This window comes from Heloderma suspectum, chromosome 1 (assembly GCF_057233095.1).
Source record: "Heloderma suspectum isolate Gila_16-S chromosome 1, 16-S_ref, whole genome shotgun sequence".
NCBI lineage: Eukaryota > Metazoa > Chordata > Lepidosauria > Squamata > Helodermatidae > Heloderma > Heloderma suspectum.
Genome location: NC_139458.1, coordinates 30,053,628 through 30,076,939, shown reverse-complemented (window position 1 = coordinate 30,076,939; position 23,312 = coordinate 30,053,628).

The following is a 23,312-nucleotide window of genomic DNA, read 5'->3' as shown; positions in this document are numbered from 1 at the left end:
GGAATACAGCCCCCAAGAGTGCCTCTGAAATTGAATTTGGCCCTTAGGCTGAAAGAGGTTTGACACCCCCTGGTCTATACTGGCTGGTAGCAGCTCTTCAGGTGTCGGTCTTGGAATACGGTGTGCAGTTCTGGTCACCACACCTAAAAAAAAAGATATTGTAGAGCTGGAACAAGTGCAGAGGAGGGCAACTAAAATGATCAAGGGGCTGGAGCATCTCCCCTGTGAGAGAAGGTTACAACAGTTGGGATTGTTTCGCTTGGAAAAAAGGAGGGTAAAGCGAGACATTATAGAGGTGTACAAAATTCTGCATGGTGTGGACAATGTAGATAGGGAGACATTTTTCTTCCTCTCTCAAAATACTAGAACCCGGGGTCATCCCATGAAGCTGATTAGTGGGAGATTCAGGGCAGGTAAAAGGAAGGACTTCTTCACACAGCACATAGTTAAACTATGGAATTCGCTACCACAGGAAGCAGTGATGGCCACCAACTTGGATGGCTTTAAATGGGGGTTGGACAAATTCCTAGAGGAAAAGGCTATCAATGGCTACTAGTCTTGATGGCTATGTGCTCCCTCCAGTACCAGAGGCAGTGAGCCTATGTACACCAGTTGCTGGGGAACATGGGTGGGAGGCTTCTATTGCACTCATGCCCAGCCTGTTGGGTTCCTGGTTGACAGCTGGTTGGCCACTGTGTGAACAGAATGCTGGACTAGACAGACCCTTGGTCTGATCCAGCATGGCTTTTCTTACGTTCTTATGTTCTTTCCCAGTCCTACGTGGAGATGCCCGTGATTCAATCTGGGACCTTGTGGATGATGCAAAGCATGGGTTGTGCCACTGAGCTACAGCCCTAACCCTAATATATAGGATAGCAGACAACATGCACTCCTGCTATTAACTCTCTTCCATACACATCCTCCCCAAAGAAACACAGAGTCAACGCACTCACACATCTCTTTATTTACACTCTCTCCATCAGACATCCCTCACTACACTCACGTACATAACAGCATAGGAACATAAGAAAAGCCATGCTGGATCAGACCAAGGGTTCATCTAGTCCTGCATTCTGTTCATACTGTGGCCAACCAGCTGTTGACTGGGAACCCACAAGCAGGACATGAGTGCAATAGCACCCTCCCACCCATGTTCTCCAGCAACTGGTGCACTGCCTCTGATATTGGAGGTAGCACATAGCCATCAGGACCAGTAGCCTGTAGTGACTAGTAGCCACTAGTAGAGTGGCTGGGTGACCAGCCAGATGCGCGATTAATAAATTTAATAAATAAAATAAAAATAAATAGCCATTGAGAGCCGTCTAACTCCCTTTTAAAGCCATCCAAATTGGGGGCCAAATTGGTGGCAGCAAATTCCATAGTTTAAATATTATTTATTTATTTATTTATTTATTCATTCATTCATTCATTTCATTTCATTTCTATACCGCCCAATAGCTGAAGCTCTTTGTGCACTGTGTGAAGAAGTACTTCCTTTTATATTTGGCCCAGCCTCCACTGAGAGGGGCACCTCAGTGGCCAGCTGAAATGACCACTGAGAGCCAAACAACACATTACATTAATCACATTAATAACTTGAATGATGCTACCTTGGGGCATTGTGGGAAATGAAAAAGATGGTGGCTTCCACATCCAGCTGCCCAATGTTCCTTAGAGTGTTCCTGCTGCCCACTGCTAGATAAGACTGACAGGGAGACTCACTTATGCCAGAGTGCTTTTCCGAGGGCCCCTTCAAACTTAGAGCTTGCCCTGATGGCTTGGCTTTCTCTCTGTGTAGTGCTAGTCTCTATTATGAACTAAACTTCATGTCTCTCATGTGCCGAGAGTTACATATTAAAACAATTCCCCCATTCAGCCTTTTAAATTATGTTCATTTTCAGTGTTCATGTTGTTTTTGGCTGTGTGTGTACCAAATTTCAAGCCAGTGGTTTCTAGATGGGAGTGGGTCACACCCATGCTGATGGGATCTTCTATGCGTTTGACTGGATCTTGTATTCATTTGTGCTCTGCATAGTACCGTGCAGCACACCTACTATCTTTTGCATTGCTTGGCCTTACTTTGTGAAAAGAACAAAAAATACACATGTTTTTCTTCTTTGGATACTCACAGTGAATAGTCCTGAACCCTTTTTATTTGTTGTTTGGGCCCATTTGTAATTTTGAGAGAGTATCATGGGCATTCTCACAAAATGGCTACCATGACATTGATGCTTGCCCATTCATAAAATGGCTGCCATGGTGGGGATGTTGGGTCATAGAATCATAAAATAGTAGGGTTGGAAGGGTCCTATAAGACCATCAAGTCCAGCCTGAACACACAAAACACTTATTTCCCTGAAGGCAATCTGAAAGAAAAGGAAGTTGTGCAAGAACCTAAATACAAGGCAGAGGTGAGGTCTAAGCTCCCAAATGCAAAGGTGTTCTTTTGAACCCAAATAAAGTTGGTACTGGAGTGTAGCACTTTCCTTTGCAGCATGCCAGCCTCACAGATAAAAAAATAAAATATTTTTAAAAAATCTTAAGAAATAACATAAAAATTGGGCATGGAGCCTGGTGGGTGCCAAGACAGGTATTGGTGGGGGACAATGGGCACCATGTGAGAGGCCAGGAATATACCGTACTTAGGTGGCCAGTTCATGCATTTGTGCAAGGGTGATAGGTAGTATGGTGTAGTGGTTAGAATGCTGGACTGGGACTGAGATGTGAATTCTAGTCCCCATTTGGCCATGAGTTACTTTGGGCCAGTCATGGACTCTCAGCCCAACCTATCTCACAGGATTGTTGTGAAGATAAAATGGAGAGGAAGAGGAGGAGAGACACCTCTTTGTGCCCCTTGGAAGAAAGGTAGGATATAAATGTAACAAATGAATTAAATTGGACAAAGTGGGCTCTGTCCTGTGAAAGCTTCTGCCACAGTAAATGTGTTTGTCTTTAACAAGCCACAGGACGCTTGTTTCTTTTTTACTGCAACAAACTAACGTGGCTACCCCCCCCCCCCCGGAATTTGTCATCGTCAGACTGAAGTGGCCCTCAACAAGGGTGAATTTGCAGTGTCCTAATACCATGCAACTGATACTCCAGTGGCATAAAAAGATCTCATTTGCTCGGTCTCAGGGGTGCGGCAATCCACCTGTTAGCTGGTCTTTGCATATGGACTTCCTTGCATAGTGCGACAATTATATGGTATCTCTTTAAGCGAGGGACCTTCCTAAGGAGATAGCCCTTAAAGCTTTTGTGCCATGATGTTTTATAAACATTGGGTTAATTGAAGACTGCTATATATTTAATGGGGTTGGGGGTGGGGGTGGGCCCTCTGGGACAAGGCTACAAGGAAGCATAGTTGTTCAGCAGTCCATTAGGCAGACAACTGCGGTGCCAAAACGGTCACAGCAATCCCAGCAGGCCACATCATTAATGGGGCACTAAGCTCCAATTAAGGGCACGGCCCAAAAGACCAAGGTGAAATACACGGTCCTTAGTGCCTTTCCCAGGGGACCTCTTTAATCTCACTGCTTGATTAGCGCTGCAGCAATACAATGGCAAACAACAGCATTGTTTACTCTGAAAAGCCAGGCTTTCTTATCCAGGATTTAAGTGGAAGAAAACAAAAGAGGCAACCCAAAGGAAATTTGAAGAGGTGTCTTCAAACTTAAATAAACCCTTTTAAATAAAACAAACAACAACAAAGAACCACCCCCACACACTTTATATCTAGAGCTGTGCCACACTGGAGCCCAACGGATAGGATCCAGAATTCAGAACTGGATCTTAATGGAAAAGTCCTGCAGGTATGAGTTCCTTGCTCCCTATACCACTTTTGATGTTGGCCGCTGGAGGAAACGCCAAGCAATTTAAGCTGAAATCGAGATGCTACGGACCAGAGTTTTTCAGATCCTGGGAGCTGGGTGGTCCAGGAGAGTGAATTGCTTGCCACTTCAGGCTCTATAGCTCAATGAGCGTGCTGTGCTCCCCTCAGTCTGAGCCACTTGATGGCCCCAGAAGCCACTATGTTGTCCCTCTGTGCTTCCAGACTCTTCCTTGCCTGCCTCCTGGACTCAAGGTTTGAGGAGGTGCCCAGCAAGATTCTGGTGGAAGCCCCCCCCCCCCGATCTGCACCTGGAGGCAGTGGCTGGGTCTGGGAAACCACCTGCCGTCACATTTCCTACAATGCCCCAGGGTGACATTACACTGGGCGCTCCAAGGCAGTGGTGCCTCCAAGTTTTTGGGAGCCTTTGGGGAAGACACCCTCAATGCCCCCCCCCCACTTCAGGGAATCTACACTATCACCACCATTGTCACCAGCTGCTATTGCTCCTCATCCTCTTTCTCATCATTGCACTACTTGCTCACTTGACAGCCAGAAAGCCAGTGAGCAAGGAGGCCATGGCATCTACTGCTCCTCCTTCTCACCACAGCCACTGTTGTCTGGGCCAGAGCAAGAGGCAGGTGAACAAACAGGTTGCCATGGTGAAATGAAAAAGCAAGTTCAAGGAGCTCTTGCCAGTGGGCCCCTGCTGGGGTGTGGGCCCTTGGCAAGTGCCCAAACATGCCTACCCTTGACACCTGACTGTGGGAAATTCAAAATGGCGGGTGGCTTCTCAGATTCAGTTACTGCTGGATAAAGCCTGAGCTGAGAGAATGGATAGGTGAGAGGGACGAAGCAAGTGCCAACACCAGTGGTCTGTTCTGGGGTTCTTGGCCTAAGGCCCAAGGGTGTAGAGTGCTGATGTCTGCTCAGGTCACTGGCTTGTCCCACCCTGCTATATCCAGCTATGCTCTTCAGCAATAGCAACAACAGCATTGACTTCCCCTTCATTTTCCCATGACAATTATGCTGCAATATTTACTGATAGCCCCAAGTCCCAAGACACCATGGAATCACCATGCATCCATAGGCACCACATTTTAAGATCCCCATTGAATCATCTTGTTTTAACTACAATCTTTTTAGAATCTCACTCATCTTGAGTTATATTAAATTCCTGGTCTGGGAAAACCTGCTACATGTACTGATTCCTAGGGTCCATTACTAGCCTTACAGTCCAATCCTATGCTTATGCAGAAGCAACACGCAGTTAATGCAATAGGGCGCACTCCCAAGTACGTGTCTATAGGATTGGAGCCTTAAAGCCAAATAAGACAAGAGGATTTCAATTTTGGTATAAAGTGGCCATAAGGTTTCCTGAAAAGGCAGGCAAATAAGAACTTCAGGGGGTGATTTTCTCTGGAAAAATTGCATTGGGGGAAAGATTTAAATTGGCTGGATGCACTCTTTTTTAAGATCTTGGGAATGAATGAGACCTAGCTGCAGACCAATAGAAGTTTTATGTATGAAGTGAATGGAAACATAGAGACAGGTGAAATATGGCCTTGATGGCTCTGTGCCTTAAAACCTCCTTATCTATTTACCTTATGGTGGTCATGTGTCCTCTTTTACAGAGGGCAGTCCTCTATCTGAAGGGTTGCCAGTCCTCTGTTTTGAAGATGTCCTCTATTGGAAGGGCTATGCAGTGCAGTTCTGGTATAAAGATAAAGAACCACCTGAAGGAAGAGTTGTGCCTTGAAGTTGCCCATCAGCTAAAGGGCCTTGAAGTTGCCCATCAATAGCACCTGGACAGCAGACTGAGCAAGGTACACAGGTCACCTGGTCACAGTCTTCTGCACTATGGTGAGATGTACTGTAGTTCTATTTAAATTATAAGAATTCTTTCTAAATTTGCATTTATGCATATAAATTAGCAGATGCAAATTTTATGTAAATTAGTACCCTTTTCCATCCTCTTTTTTTGGTAATGCATTTCCTCTTTTTCCACCCTAATTTACCTGCCTTCAGCATCCTCTTTGGGTTACAAGTTCAGTCCCAGCCCACCTCCTCTGTTTCTGACTATTGCAGAGTCCACCTGGATTTTGCAGGGAAGCTCTGTGAGCAAGGGGCTGAATTCCTGCCTCCAACTGATCATTAATGGATAATTAAAGGAAGGAGGCCTCTGAAGGGAGGGCTCAATTACTGGCAATTCCTGCTTAGCTTTGCCCCTGAATTCTGAGATTGCACCAGGCACATCCACAGTTTCAAACCCATCTCGCATACATTAGGGACTAGGAACTTGCTTGTAAAAGAAAAGGAAGCAAAGCAAAGAAAGCTGATCTATACCAGGTTCTCCCCCCTCCCCAGTATGTGAACCGAGAACTACCGGAAGTACAAGCGGGGTTTCGAAGAGGCAGAGGAACTAGAGATCAAATCGCCAACATTCGTTGGATCATGGAGAAAGCAAGAGAATTCCAGAAAAACGTCTATTTCTGCTTCATTGACTGCGCTAAAGCCTTTGATTGTGTGGATCACAACAAACTGTGGCAAATTCTTAAAGTGATGGGAGTACCAGACCACCTTACCTGTCTCCTGAGAAACCTGTACGAGGGTCAAGAAGCAACAGTAAGAACCAGACATGGAACAACTGATTGGTTCAAAATTGGGAAAGGAGTACGACAAGGCTGCATATTGTCACCCTGCTTATTTAACTTACATGCAGAGTACATCATGAGAAACGCCGGGTTGGATGAATCACAGGTCGGAATTAAGATTGCCGGGAGAATTATCAACAACCTCCGATATGCAGATGATACCACCCTAATGGCAGAAAGTGAAGAGGATCTAAAGAGCCTCTTGTTGAGGGTGAAAGAGGAGAGTGCAAAAGCTGGTTTGAAACTCAACATTAAAAAAACGAAGATCATGGCATCTGGCCCCATCACTTCCTGGCATATAGAAGGGGAAGAAATGGAAGCAGTGACAGATTTTATTTTCTTGAGCCAGGAGGTAAAATCAGTCAATCCTAAAGGAAATCAACCCTGAAAGCTCATTGGAAGGACAGATACTGAAACTGAAGCTCAAATATTTTGGCCACCTAATGCGAAGAGCAAACTCCTTGGAAAAGACCCTGATGCTGCAAAAGATTGAAGGCAAAAGGAGAAGGGGACGGCAGAGGATGAGATGGCTAGATAGCATCACCAATGCAATGAATATGAGCTTGAGCACGCTCCGGGAGAGAGCGGAGGACAGGAAGGCCTGGCGTGCTATGGTCCATGGGGTCACGAAGAGTCGGACACGACTTAACAACTGAACAACAACAAATACTTTTTATTCTACTTTTATCTTTATAAATGAACCAAAGAATACCATCAACATAATCATCTTCTACAGTTTCAAACGTTACAGTATTCTTAAGAGGGCCCGTCAATAATGAAATAAGGGGGGAAAAGAGAGGAAGAAAGGAGATAATATAATAAGGAGAGAGAAGAGCAAAAGGGAAGAAAACAAAAAAAGAAGAATAAAAAACACAAAAAGAGAGGAAAACAAAGCAAAATATAAACTTAAACTACATTACACATAAATTTGAAATATCACTCTACTTAAAGATTATTACCAATCTTACAGGTCAATACAGCAGAAATAATCAATTTCAATATTGTGTCTTCAGGCTTATAACAATGAAGTAAGCTTAGAATTCATTTCCATTGGCCATATCATGCCATCTATACCAGGTTCTGAATTCTGTGCCTACTGACAATTTTTGAACTTGGGCATGGAGACTGTGGTGAAACTGGAAAATATAAACCAAACTCGGGAACACGTGTATCTGGGAACAGAGAGCAAGGGACTACCCGAGTTCATGAGCCCAAGGATACCACTTGGTCTCACCAGACCTGCCAGCAGGAAAATTCAGTTGGTGCCCTGTATGGTTCGCTTTGGTTGCTGCCAGTTAAAGCTGGTGGTTCCGATATCAGTGGCGCGGTGAATCCACTCTGGATTTTGGTCAGAACCAGTCAGAACTCTAAAGGAGCTACCTCGGATAGCTCCTTTAGAGTTACAACTGGTTCTGACTGAAACCTGGAGCTACCAGCCTACACTGGTTAGTGCTTAGTGGTGGCCGTCATTTCTACCTCTTGCTTCGCTACTCTCTGGCTTCCACCTTATGATGCCGTAACCTTTAAAGCTCTGAAGCCACATTACGTCAGGTGGCAGGCTAAAAAGAAGAAAAAGAATTAATTGCTTTCATAGACAAGCTTGTCAATTTATGCGTATTGACTTTCTGATGTCTGTATGTGGCAAAGTTCATCTGCTATGAAATACATCATTATGGGCTCAATCCATTGTAAACCTTTTAAGTCTGAAGGGAGCCTCATTTACTTTTGAATAAATTGGAGATCCTTTGGTGTATAAACATGCAAAAAACGTGATGCGATTCGATTTTTCTTGCTTTCCGCGGGGGGGGGGGTGTGTCCCAAGAACACTCACAAGAACCTGGTGCTTAGGGCCCTCCATGTGTTCTCCCTGTTGCATGAGGGCTGCCAAGAGCCAGAATCAGATGGGTGCTGAAGTGAGGTCGGATTTCTCTGAATGAACTCAAGGATTTCGCAGTGGTCTGGCTTTTCCCCTATTGGGTGGATTCCATAGATTTGACGACCGTTTTTTAAAACTTCCCACAATGTGATGCAAATTTTGTCATAGAAAAATATGCTAAAATTAAAGAACAGCCAAAAATGCACATTTCACTGATAGGCTAAAGTGTGAAAATATGCATTTGAGGGGAATGTGCGTATTTGGAGGGAATTCGTGCATTTTTGCATGTGCGAATTTGTGCAAATCTGGAAACTATGAAAAATCCAATTTTGTTGATGGGCGGACGATGGAGCGAAAGGCACCTCACAATCTGTGAAATGCAGATGGAACAGATTTTACACAATCCATACTCCCTAGTCTGCTTTGACCTCAAGCAGAAGCCATGGGGCACAGTGGGGTACTCCAGCAAGGCAGACTAGAGCCATAGAATCTCAGAGGGCTCCAAGTGAGCAACTAATCCCAACAAAAGCTGGAGATTATTTGAGGCCTTCTATCTCCAGGTGACTCCACCTAGCCTATCCCCATCTACCTGCATGAGGACTATGGTTTCTTAAAGGGACAAGCCCCTGGCCTGGGAGCAAGCACATAGATGTCTGTAGCTCGCTTTTTGTCTGGCATGTTTTCTGTTTTGTTGGGCAAGTTATGGAATAGGAGATGCTTGGGTCCTCAGGTGAATTTAGCCCCCGGTTATCCCTGAAGGCCCTGCCCTGGGGTCTGCAGGTTCATGACTTTCAGCCTTCGGTCCTGTATTAGGAACCTAGTTATGTTCTTCAGCCTGGTCTAGACTTCCTCCTCCTTCTCGACTATTGCTCAAGGTTGGGACCATGACACTGAGAAATGGTACCCACTAGGGAACTCTGCCCAAAATAAGTGGTTTCCTCATCATGGTTTCAGTTGGCCAGCCACTCAGCCATCTAGATCGACAGTCTTACCACAGAAGCCAGACCCATGATGGAGATAGCTGTTCAAGGTTATTTGGCTGTAGCATCTAGTAAAGCCATGTCCTTCTTATGGTAAGCCACAAGAAGCCAGCCCAGATGGCACCTAGGGATGGACGAATCTATCAATTTCAATTTCTCTCAGTTTTACTTTTTTCCAGTCTTAAATTTAGTTCATCCCAACTTTTGGGATTTTTTAATAAAATGTCTGCTTGAAAATTCATTTTTTAACAACAACAACTTCTAATCCATGCATTTTTGTATGCTGTTTTGCCCAATTTTTGCAAGCCATTTCCCCAATATAATACTTTTTTGATAGCTATTTCCATTAATATATGCATTTTTGTACACATTTGTTTGAGAACTCCAACGCAAAAATTCAGAGATGTGTGAATTTTGAAGGATAACTTATGTTTGGTTTGTGTATTGGTTAAAAAGTGTGAAATTAGGTAAGTTCGCATTTTAATGCGAACAAATCTCTTCCCCATCCCTAATGACAACCTCAGCATCATGAACTGGCTCTTTGTACCTCTCCTGCCTTGCAACTGCTTGGTATGAGATCACCAGCTATCCATACATGGCAACACCAAAATGGCAGCCAGTGGGCATTCCTGCTTCTGCTCCTGGCCCTTCAACACCTTTGCTTTTAACGCTGAGGAACCGCTTCCAAACAGTGTGATTTTCAACAAGATATGCCTTTAGAGATGGTCTGTGAAAGCATACGTTTTGATTTTGCTCTTTTGGAGATCCAGTCCAGAAGCATCTGTATTGCCTATATTGTTAAACATTTCTGAAGTCTGGTGAAGATCAGACATGTTCTTTTGTTCTGTTCTTCTCCAACAAGACGCTTGCTGAAAATCTACAGCCATTCTCTGTGTTTCCTGCTTTGCAAATGCAGTACTCCCTTATTCCCACCTGAGGTCATTAGCCACAAGGTAGGTTAAAAAACAAAGTATTTGCATCCGTCCTTCAGCAGTGCCCAAAACCCCATTAAATCCTCATTACTGTTCAGCTAATTATTTTGAAAGCTAGCATATTACCCTGTTAAACAGCATTCGCTTCAGCAGAATGCAGTGTTTACTTGGCTGCAGCTTTCAAGTAAAAATTTGTGTGTGGAGGCAAATCTTACTGAGGTGATAAGTGAATCTTTCTGATGAGAGTCAGGCACAACACACTTTTATGGAGGACAGAAATGACATACATTGCGAGATTTCCTATAGAGGGACCTTCCCTAAACACATACACAGGGGTTGTTTGATCATTTAATCTCAGAATGAGAACTAATAAATTAAATGGGATCCAAACTTTCAAAGTACAATTAGGAGGACTGTCAACAAAACAAAGGATTTTTCACTGAATAATCACCTGCCTTTAAAGCTATTCATTGATCCATTCATCTATTACACTTAAATAACTTTGCATATTACTAATGCCTCAATATAACTTACCTTTCTGAGAGATAGAAAGAAGAATACAATAAGTTAGGCCAGGAGCCTTCAACCTTTTTGGGCCCATGGGCACATTTGGAAATTTGAGAAACTATTCTGGGCACCTTCACAAAATGGCTGCCATTGGTGGCGTCACCAGTCACAAAGGACAAGCAACCTGCCCCAATGTATCAACAATTCCTTTGAAGCACCCCATGTATCCATCATGCATGCACGCACACACATCCATCCCCTGTCCTCCTCCCTCCAAGCACATGAAAAATAAGACTTACTCTCTTTCAGAATCCCCCCAAAATCCCTCCCTGGATCACCCCTAAACCCTTTCTCTCTTTCACACACATGCAGCTCCCATCCATTCACATGTACAAGCACATAACCCTCCCTATCCCCTCAAGGGTGCTCCCAGTTGGCTCCCCATGCCCCCACTATCTTCCCACTACTTTCCCTCCCCTTCCCACTGGCTTCCTACTGGCTTCCCTTTTGTTGGCTTACCACTGCCCTTTCTAGACCCCCACCATTGTTTTCTGCAGCCCCCCCATTTAACTAGACAGCAATGTCAGGAGACCCCCTTTCTCCTCCCCCTTCTTTTTCTTGGTGGCACAATGCAGAGGGAAGTATCAGCCTGCAACTGCCCATTGCCTTCATTTCCTAAGAATGCCTGTGAGCCCCATGTGTGGCCCAGAGGCATTCATGGGAAATGCAGATGGCAGCAGCCTCACTCTGCTTTGAAGTGATCCCATCAATAAAATTCATTTGTTTTTAAAGTGGAAGGGGTAGGATGCCTTGGTGGGCATGAGGAAAGGTGTTCAAAGGCACACTGCTGCTTGCAGGCACCATATTGCTCACACCCATCTTAGGGTGTTCACCGGCAGATACACCATCTTCATCCCCTCCCCCAGTCTTTCCCAACCCAGAATCCTCCAGACTCCCTTCAGCCTCAGCCAGCAGAACCATAGAATCATAGAATAGTTGGAAGGGGCCTACAAGGCATGCAGGAATCCAGCCAGTAGCTGAGGGTGATGGGAACTGTAGCCCAAAGCATCTGGAAAGTGCCGATTTGGGGAAGGCTTCCCTCCCCCCCAACACACACTTGAATTATACATTGCTGCACTCTACATGTATTTATGCACAGAGGTGGCATTTGGAGAATGGCATTGGATGATGACCTTAGCATACAAGTAGGTTGGTTTGTGTACGGAGCATGCAAAAATGCACACACACCTGATATACACACACACTGCATCCTTACAGAACACAAAGCCTCTATCTACATATACTCTTCCTATCATAATGATGGGGATCTTGGTAGATGGCCACCAATTTGGATGGTTTAGATGGGGATTGGACAAATTCAGGGCGGAGAAGGCTATCAATGGCTACTAGTCCTGGTGGCTATATGCTACCTCCAGTATCAGAGGCAGTATGCCTATGTATGTATGTATGTATGTATTACATTTCTATAACACCCCATAGCCGAAGCTCTCTGGGCAGTTTACAAAAGTTAAAAATCTTTTGTAAATGCCTGCCTATGTACACCAGGTGCCAGGGAACATGGGTGGAAGGGTGCTGTTGCACTCATGTCCTGCTTGCAGGTTTCCCATGGTTAGCTGGTTGACCACTGTGTGTGAACAGAATGCTGGACTTGATGGATCCAGCACAGTTCTTCTTATGTTCATATGTTAGTCATACAGTAAAGGGAAGGGATAGGCAAAAAGAGAGAGAGATGCTTGCTAATATAATATGTCGGCTTATATATAATTGCAATTACTTCCATCTAATCTATGGAGAGTGCCAGCTATCCCCGGTGGCTCTCCAACTCTTCTTAAATATTGCAATAAAATAAGGAAAGAGGCAATGGTGCATTGCCACGGAGGCCTTCCTGACACAAATGCAGTGAACAATTATCAGGAGATGAAGGGTTTCCAGAAGCCTTGCTCAATGGATTCTGCTTTATAATAGGGTGTGTGTGTTTTTGTACTATCACTGGGATTTTTTTTTTTAAAGAGAGTATTAAATTAACTTTGTGCCAGTGAATATTATATTGGGACAAGGGACTAGATGAAATGATTAGAATAACAGCCTTAGAAAAAATCACATCTCCCCACTGTGCCAATGTATTTGACTACATATGGCAGTCCCTTTAAACCACCATTCACAGTGAATGGTAACAGCTTCCTGCCAAGATCTAAGTTTTGCATCTTTTGAATGGCAAATGATTAGAACTAGGTCAGGTCTAAAAAGAAATAACCAATTGTTAATCTGCTTTTTGGGGTAGCTGAGATTGATAAAGCATGACAAGAGGGTGTGTACACCACTTCTGAATCCATGTGCTCCTGGCAAAATAAACACTCATGCCACATTTCACAGGTTAAAGTGTGCACAGATTGTCCATTCTGGAGATGCTGATGATCACCTCTGTATCAGCAAAAGGTAATTGCTATGCATAATATTTTTCTTTGTTTATAAGTAAACCCTCACAAAATATGTACCACATAGTTTCCATGGGGATACCATATGTTTGTTTCCATGGGGATCTGCCTGACACAGATCCCCATGTCCGGGACTCAAGATACATGTCCGGGACTCAAGATAAGAACATAAGGAGAGACAAGGTGATCAGACCAAGGGTCCGTCTAGTCCAGCATTCTGTTCACACGGTGGCTGACCGGCTGTCAACCAGGAAACCACAAGCAGGACAAGAGTGCAACAGCACCCTCCCACCCATATTCCCCAGCAACTGGTGTACATAGGCTCATTGCCTCTGGTACTGGAGGTAGCACATAGCCATCAAGACTAGGAGCCATTGATAGCCTTTTCCACCAGGAATATGTCCAACCCCCTTTTAAAGCCATCCAAATTGGTGGCCATCACTACTTCCTGTGGTAGCGAATTCCATAGTTTAACTATGCGCTGTGTGAAGAAGTCCTTCCTTTTATCTGCCCTGAATCTCCCACCAATCAGCTTCATAGGATGACCCCTTTGGGTCATGAAGACCATACTGCTAGATCAGCCAATAATCTGATGTGGTATAAAGCATCTTTCTATGTTTCTATCTCCTAAGAACATAAGAAGAGCCCTGCTGGATCAGACCAAGGATCCATCTAGTTCAGCATTCTGTTCACACAGAGGCCAACCAGCTGCCCATGGGAAACCCACAAGCACAATGTAAGAGCAAAAGCTCCCTCCCGCCCTTGTTCCCCAGAAACTGGTGTACCTAGGCTTACTTCCTCTGGGACTGGAGGGAGCACATATACCTCCAGTACCAGAGGCAGTACTGGAGGTATATGTTGTTGTTTATTCAGTCAGTCGCTTCTGACTCTTAGTGACTTCATGGACCTGCCCACGCCAGAGCTTCCTGTTGGCCGTCGCCACCCCCAGCTCCCCCAAGGTCGAGTCCGTCACCTCCAGAATATCATCCATCCATCTTGCCCTTGGTCGGCCCCTCTTCCTTTGGCCTTCCACTTTCCCTAGCATCAGCATCTTCTCCAGGGTATCCTGTCTTCTCATGATGTGGCCAAAGTATTTCAGTTTTGCCTTTAATATCCTTCCCTCAAGTGAGCAGTCTGGCTTTATTTCCTGGAGTATGGACTGGTTTGATCTTCTTGCAGTCCAAGGCACTCTCAGAATTTTCCTCCAGCACCACAGTTCAAAAGCATCTATCTTCCTTCACTCAGCCTTCCTTATGGTCCAGCTCTCACAGCCATAGGTTACTACGGGGAATACCATTCCTTTAACTATGCGGACCTTTGTTGTCAGTGTGATGTCTCTGCTCTTAACTATTTTATCAAGATTTGTCATTGCTCTCCTCCCAAGAAGTCTTCTGATTTCCTGGCTGCAGTCAGCATCTGCAGTAATCTTTGCGCCTAGAAAGACAAAGTCTGTCACTGCCTCCATGTTTTCTCCCTCTATTTGCCAGTTATCAATCAAGCTGGTTGCCATAATCTTGGTTTTTTTGAGGTTGAACTGCAACCCAGCTTTTGCACTTTCTTCTTTCACCTTCATCACGAGGTTCCTCAGCTCCTCCTCGCTTTCAGTGCATATCTGAGATTGTTAATGTTTCTCCCAGTGATTTTAACTCCAGCCTTGGCTTCATCAAGCCCAGCATGTCGCATGATGTGTTCTGCATACAGGTTGAATAGGTAGGGTGAGAGTATACAGCTCTGCCATACTCCTTTCCCAATCTTAAACCAGTCCGTTGTTCCGTTGTCTGTTCTTACCGTTGCTACTTGGTCATATACAGATTCCTCAGGAGGCAGACAAGATGACTTGGTATCCCCATACCACCAAGAACTTGCCACAATATGTTATGATCCACACAGTCAAAGGCTTTAGAATAGTCAATGAAACAGAAATAGATGTTTTTCTGAAACTCCCTGGCTTTCTTCATTATCCAGCGGATTTTGGCAATTTGGTCTCTAGTTCCTCTGCCTTTTCGCAACCCAGCTTGTCCATCTGGCAATTCTCGTTCCATGAATTGCTGGAGTCTACCTTACAAGATCTTGAGCATTACCTTACTGGCATGTGAAATAAGTGCCACTGTTCGATAGTTTGAACATTCTTTGGTGATTCCTTTTTTTGGTAGGGGGATATAAGTTGATTTTTTCCAATCTGTTGGCCATTCTTGTGTTTTCCAAATTTGCTGGCATATGGCATGCATCACCTTGACAGCATCATCTTGCAAGATTTTAAACAGTTCACCTGGGATACTGTCATCTCCCGCTGCCTTGTTATTAGCAATGCTTCTTAAGGCCCATTCAACCTCACTCTTCAGGATGTCTGGCTCTAGCTCACAGACCACACCGTCAGATCTATCCCCGATATTATTATCCTTCCTATACAGATCTTCCGTATATTCTTGCCACCTTTTCTTGCTCTCTTTTGCTTCTGTTAGGTCCTTGCCATCTTTGTTTTTGATCATACCCATTTTTGCCTGGAATTTACCTCTGATGTTTCTGATTTTCTGGAAGATGTGTCTTGTCCTTCCTATTCTATTATCTTCTTCCGCTTCCGTGCATTGCTTGTTTAAAAATAATTCCTTATCTCTTCTGGCTAAGCTCTGGAATTTTGCATTTAATTGGGCATATCTCCCCCTATCACTGTTGCCTTTTGCTTTCCTTCTTTCTTGGGCTGCTTCCAGTGTCTCAGCAGACAGCCATCTTGCCTTCTTGGTTTTCTTTTTCTTTGGGACGTTTTTTGTTGCCGCCTCCTGAACAATGTTGCGAACTTCTGTCCATAGTTCTTCCAGGACCCTATCTACTAAATCTAGTCCCTTAAATCTATTCTTCACCTCCACTGCATCTTCATTAGGAATATTAGTGAGCTCATATCTAACTGATCTGTGGGTCTTCCCTATTCTCTTTAGTCTGATTCTAAATTGTGCAATAAGTTCATGATCTGAACTACAATCAGCTCCAGGTCTTGTTTTTACCAACTGCATAGATGTCCGCCACCTTTGGCTACAAAGGATGTAGTCAATCTGATTTCGGTGTCGACCGTCTGGTGAAGTCCATGTATAAAGTCATCTCTTAGGTTGTTGGAAGAGAGTGTTTGTTATGCACAGTGAGTTGTCTTGGCAAACTTCTATCAGCCTATGTCCTGCTTCATTTTGTTCTCCCAGACCATGCTTGCCTGTAATTCCAGGTGTCGTTTGACTACCCACCTTAGCATTCCAGTCTCCTGTAATGAAAATAACATCTTTTTTTGGCATACTATCCAGTAGGTGCTGCAGATCCTCATAGAACTGATCTACTTCTGCTTCTTCAGCATCTGTGGTTGGGGCGTATATTTGGATCACTGTGATGTTAAATGGCTTACCCTGAATTGAGATCATTCTGTTATTTTTTGGATTGTATCCAAGCACTGCTTTAGCCACTTTATTATGAATTATGAAGGCTACTCCATTTCTTCTGTGGTCCTCTTGTCCACAGTAGTAGATCTGGTGGCCATTTGATGTGAAGTGGCCCATTCCAGTCCATTTCAGTTCACTGACACCCAAAATGTCTATATTTAATCTTGACATCTCCCCAACAACCACATCCAATTTGCCCTGGCTCATAGATCTTACATTCCATGTTCCTATGGTGTGTTGATCTTTAGAACATCGGATTTGTCGTTCACCACCAGCACCATCGGCTGCTAGCCGTCCTTTCAGCTTTGAGCTAGCTGCGTCATCACATCTGGGGCTAGTTAAACTTATCCTCTGTTCCTCCCCAGTAGCATTTTGACCATCTTCCGACCTGGGAGTCCCATCTTCCGATGGTATACCGACATATCTCTGGTTGTACTCTTCCATTTAGTTTTCAAATTTCAGTATATATACTGGAGGTAAATTTCCTACTGGAGGTAGGGTTTTTTTGTTTAAGTGTAAAAATAGAAAGGCAAGCCAATAATTTCCCCTGTCCTCTGAATATTTCTTAGGAATTCTCCTGCTCCTTCCCCACAAAGGATCCAAAATCCTCCTTTATGGAGGATGAATAGTTCCACAGAAATGGAGGAGATTTTGGACCTCCTCTAAGTGGGACCATATTGCCTCACATGAAACTGCCTATGTTTCAAGGTCATTCTGTGACCTTTCTCTGGTTGCTCCTGACTTCAGAGATTAAGGGCACAATCCTACTGCCACTAGTCAGCGGCTAGACAGCCATAGGATAGATTGGTTCCTGGGAACCCACGCTCCGAGGTCAGTTCCCAGAGAACCCACCCCCTCCCACGCCACCTTGCAGGCAGCGTGGATTGGCCCTGCACTCTGTACTTGCAAGAGCAGCATGGAGCAGCGAAAACAGGGCGTTCCTGGGGGTGGGCCAGGGCGGGGAGGTCGGACATGCCGGTACGACACATCCCATGTGTTGTCCGGCCACCACTTCCCACACTCTGAGGTCCTGTGGCTAGACAGCTGAAATCGGCCATGAAAGCCAGGCGGAGGAGTGAGGAGGAGATCCGCTCCTCACCACCCCTCCTGCCCTGCAGTGGATAGGTGGTCACCCCCGGGGTCCGGGGCGACCATCGATCCACATAGGATTGCTTCCAAAGTGAGTGGTGACCAGGCTAAGGGTCCTTTCTGTGCTGCTGCCCCATTTAAGGAGCTCATTCCCCAGCCATATATGACGGTCCCCAACATCATTATAGTATAAGTGACAAGTTAAAATTATTGTATTTTTCGGTGCATTTGATGGTTAACTTGTTCTGTTGCTGTTTTCTGTTGTTTGCTATTTTTAACATTTTTGCTATTTTTCATTTTTGGATTTTGAAGAAGTGGTTTACATTTCTCTGTATCATTTCTGCAGATTTTATTGTTATTTTGTGTCATGAGCCACCACTGGGGCTGCTAGTGGGAAGGTGCGGTATAAGAACATAAGAGAACATCTGCTGGATCAGACCAAGAACCCATCTAGTCCAGCATTCAGTTTGCACAGTGGCCAACCAGCTATTGACTGGGAAACCCACAAGCAGGAAATAAGTGCAACAGCACCCTCCCACCCATGCTCCCCAGCAACTGGTGTACATAGGCTCACTGCCTCTGGTACTGGAGGTAGCACATATCCATCAATACTAGGAACCATTGATAGCCTTTTCCACCAGGAATTTGTCCAACCCCCTTTTAAAGCCATCCAAGTTGGTAGCCATCATTGCTTCTTGTGGCAGCGAATTCCATAGTTTAACTATGCACTGTGTGAAGAACTACTTCCTTTTATCTGCCCTGAATCTCCCACTAGTCAGCTTCATAGGATGACCCCTTTGGGTCATGAAAACCATACTGCTAGATCAGCCAATAATCTGATGTGGTATAAAGCATCCTCCTATGTTTTTGTCTCCTAAGAACATAGGAAGAGCCCTGCTGGATCAGACCAAGGATCCATCTAGTCCAGCATTCTGTTCACACAGAGGCCAACCAGCTGCCCATGGGAAACCCACAAGCAGAACATAAGAGCAAAAGCTCCTTCCTGCCCATGTTCCCCAGAAACTGGTGTACCTAGGCTTACTTCCTCTGGGACTGGAGGGAGCACAGAGTCATTGGGACTAGTAGCCATTGACAGTCTTGTCCTCCACAAATTTGTCTAATCCCCTTTTAAAGCCATCCCTAAAGATACTAGTTAGTACTAAGCCACATGCTTTTAGCAGGATAACCAATGTGTAGACTAATCCTATGCATGTTTAACCATAAGTCAGAATTCAATAGGATTTAGACCCAAACTAAAAGACGCATTGGACATTTATGAGCACATAACCCCATTTCCTTTCTTTAGAAAGCAGCTGCTCTTGGGCCGGATATGTGCCTGGCATCAAAGTGTGGGATGCTTCTCATTGACACCTGCCCTGGGCCTACCTTCACCTTTAAACCATTTTTCCAGGTGGTCCAATGAGTCCCTAGTAGCTGGATCTTGTAACCACCATTTTAATTCCCTACAATAACCCAGTATAGCATCACTCTAAGGGCATTGTGGGAAATTTAAATGGTGGCCAGGAGGGAGGGTCTTGCAACAACCATTTTAATTTCCCACAGGGCCCCTAACCAAGTATCATTTTGGGGCAGCATGGGAAATTAAAATCGCAAACCAATTGCGAGTCTTGGAGTAGCCATTTAAATTTCCCACAATGCTGAGAATGTGCCTTTGCTCTAGAGCATTGTGGGAGATTTAGCTGGTAGGTTTTTATGACCCTGCTCAACTCCGGGGTTTCTGACTATAGTGAACTTTCATGAAATCAGGTGTTATGTGTTTGTGTGTGGATATTGATATATACATACACACATACACAGACACACACATGTATGGTCATTGTTCATATACAGATAGGTATAGATAGGTAGAAGACAGGTAGATAGGTCGAATCAGTGCTGCTCTAGGTTTCTGAGAGCCCTTGGGTAAGACACCCTCAATGGGTCCCTTCCCCAGTCTCCGGGTTCACATGACACAAAGGTGGTTAATAAGCCACAGTGGCTTGTTAACCATCCCCATGTGTGCTGGTTGTGTGCTGGCTCATTTGCCTAATTAGTACCTTTGCTGGGTGCGTCTTGTTGTTATGTGTCAACATGGTGAGGATGGCTGGCTGGGGTGGTTAACAAACCACCCAGAACCCCCACTCTGTTGTAGGGTTCCTTGGTGGTTTGTTAACCACCCCAGCCCCCCACCCTCGCTGTGTTCACATGTCACAACAACTCATGTCCAGTGAGGGTAATTATGGATATGAGCCAACACATGACTAGCACACTCAGGGGTGCTTAACCAGCCACCATGGCTTATTAACCAGCTCCATGTTGTGCGAACCCTATCAGTAAGTCTACTTTTTCACCACCATGGTCACCAGCTGCTTCTGCTCCTCATCCTTGGGGGGTTGGACTCGATGGTCTTGTAGGCCCCTTCCAACCCTACTACTATTCTATGATATGATTCCTCTTTCTCCTCATTGCTACCACTTGTTTGCCTGACTGAGTGACAGGCAGGGAGCCAGGGAACATGATGGCAGTGATGTGTGATGCTCCTCCTTCTCGCTACCACCGTTGTCTGGGCCAGAGTGAGAGGCAGGTGAACAAGCAGGTTGCAGTGATGAAGAGGAGGAGAAAGTCCAGGGAGCTCTTGCCAGTGGGTCCCCACTGGGGTTTGGGCCCTCAGCAGATGCCCAACCATGCCTACCCTTAAAGCCAGACTTCGATAGAATTACCTGCCTTTGAAACAGAAAACCAGACTGAAGCAGTTTCGTGGAGAGAACATCCTCACATATTCACCTACAGAAAATGGTGCTAGTATAGTTAGGTAATGGAGAAAACACACATGCGCGTGCACACACACACACATGCACGCACACTCATGCATCCACCCAAAAGATTTCTGGGGGGTTTCAAAATAATCTTCATTACATGAGGATGATCATAATTGTCATTTCAATTATGACCGATTCTAGTCTTAAAAGGGGGTTATAATAGCACTCGCCATCTGAAACTGAATTACTGTCATTAAGTTAAAGGTGCACTTTATCATTTAGCTTTGCTCCATTTTAAATGCTCAAAGGCACACAAGGCCTTCTCTTTTGTGACTGTAAAAAAACACACAAAAACCCTACACCTTTAAACATAATGTGCTGATGTTTGGTATCCAGACTCCTTTTCACTAAAATGATTCCAAAAAGTCAGGTGACAAGGCACTCTGATGGATTCCTCATGCCAGCAATGAAGAATTTTGGGGAACTCTAAAGATTTAGGGCTTTAAAAGACTGGATGAGACTATCACGTATTTGTCTGCCCTATTTGTCCATAGAGGAAAGGTGCGGATCTTTGCTTCTTTCATGTATATAAAATGTGTGTAGGAAAGGGGTGTTGACTTCAAGGCTGGCCCAAGATATTTTGCTGCCTGTAGTGAAGAACAAGGTGGTGCCCTTTCCCACTCCATGTACAAAAGCTGATTAGACTGACAATTAAAGTTTTCTTCAACACAGGTTGAAGGCAGCAGTCTTGCTTGGAGGGCATAGGGCAAGCTGTATGGCACACAGCTTTCTCCTCCAGCACCTTGTGGCCGCCTCTCAGCATCTGCCACCTGAGGCAACTGCCTCCCTCTGCCTAATGGTTGGGCTGACCCTGGTTGACCTTCTCTCCTCCCATGGTTAACTTCCCTGCAGTCACCTGCTCCAGCCACTTTTCTTTGTTCCAAGGAAGTTCGAGGGAGTCATAGAATCATAGAATAGTAGGGTTGGAAGGGGCCTACAAGACCATCCAACCCCCTGCTCAGTGCAGGAATCCAAGTCAGAGCATCCCTGACAGATGGCTGTCCAGCCTCACATGCTTCCAATGTGGGAGAGCCCACCACCTCCCTAGGTAATTGGTTCCATTGTCATATTGCTCTAACAGTCAGGACGTTTTTCCTGATGTTCAGCCAGAATCTGGCTTCCTGTCACTTGAGCCCTTTATTCCGTGTCTTGCACTCTGGGATGGTGGAGAAGAGATCCTGGCCTTCCTCTCTGTGACAACCTCTCAAGTACTTGAACAGCACTATCATATCTCTCCTCAGGCTTCTCAAGGCTAAACATGCCCAGTTCTTTCCGTCTCTCCTCATAGGGCTTTGTTTCCAGTCATCTCTGTTGCCCTCCTCTGAACCCTCTCCAGTTTGTTTGCATCCTTCCTAATGTGTGGTGCCCAGAACTGGACACAGAACTCCAGATGAGGCCTAACCAGTGCTGAGTAGAGGGGAATTAGTACTTCCCGGGATTTGGAAGCTATGCTTCTATGAATGCAGCCCAAAATAGCGTTGGCCTTTTTTGCAGCCACATTGCGTTGTTGGGTCATATTCAGCTTGTGATCTACAACAGTTCCAAGATCCTTCTTGCTTGTAGTGTTGTTGAGCCAAGTATCGCCCATCTTGTAACTGTGCATTTGGTTTCTTTTTCCTAGGTGCAGAATTTGGCATTTATCCCTATTAAATGTCATTCTGTTGTTTTCTGCCCAGCGCTCCAGTCTATCCAGATCACTTTGAATTTTGTTTCTGTCTTCCAGGCTATTAGCTATCTTGCCCAATTTTGTGTGATCTGCAAATCTGATCAGCATTCCCTGCACCTCCTCCTCCAAGTCATTAATAAAAATGTTGAAGAGCACTGGGCCCAGGACTGAGCCCTGCGGTACCCCACTCGTTACCTCTCCCCAGTTTGAGAAGATCCCATTGATAAGCACTCTTTGAGTCCGATTCTGTAGCCAACTGTGGATCCACCAGATCGTTGTCTCATCTAGCCCACTTTGAGCTAGTTTGCTCATCAGGATATGATGGGGCACTTTGTCGAAAGCTTTGCTGAAGTTGAGGTATATTCTGTCCACAGCATTCCCACAGTCCACAAGGGAGGTTACCTGATCAAAAAATGAGATCAGATTCATCTGGCAGGACTTGTTTTTGACAAATTCATGTTGGCTTCGAGTAATCACGGCATTGTTTTCAAGGTGCTTCCAGATGGATTGCTTGATCATCTGCTCCAGAATTTTCCCAGGGATTGATGTCAGACTGACTGGTCTGTAGTTCCCAGGTTCCTCCTTTTTACCCTTTTTGAAGAGAGGGACAACATTAGCCCTCCTCCAGTCATCTGGCACTTTCCCTGTCCTCCATGATTTCTCAAAGAGAATAGACAGCGGTTCTGAGAGTTCTTCTGCCAGTTCCTTTATTACTCTAGGATGCAGTTCATCTGGCCCTGGAGATTTGAACTCATTCAAAGTAATGAGGTGTTCCTTGACCATATGCCTATCAATCTCAAGCTGCAATCCTGCCCCTTCAGCCTGCACTTTGCCTTTGCCAGTGGGGTCATAGACCCTCTTTTGGGAGAAGACTGAGCCAAAGTAGGAATTGAGCACTTCTGCTTTTTCCTTGTCATCTGTTATTGTTTTGCCATCCTTATTTAATAGTTGAACCACCATTTCTTTCCTCTGTCTTTTACTAGGCACGTATCTGAAGAAAGCCTTTTTGTTGCTTTTAGTATCCCTTGCTAACCTCATCTCGTTCTCAGCTTTAGGCTTCCTGACACCATCATTGCAATTCTGTGCTC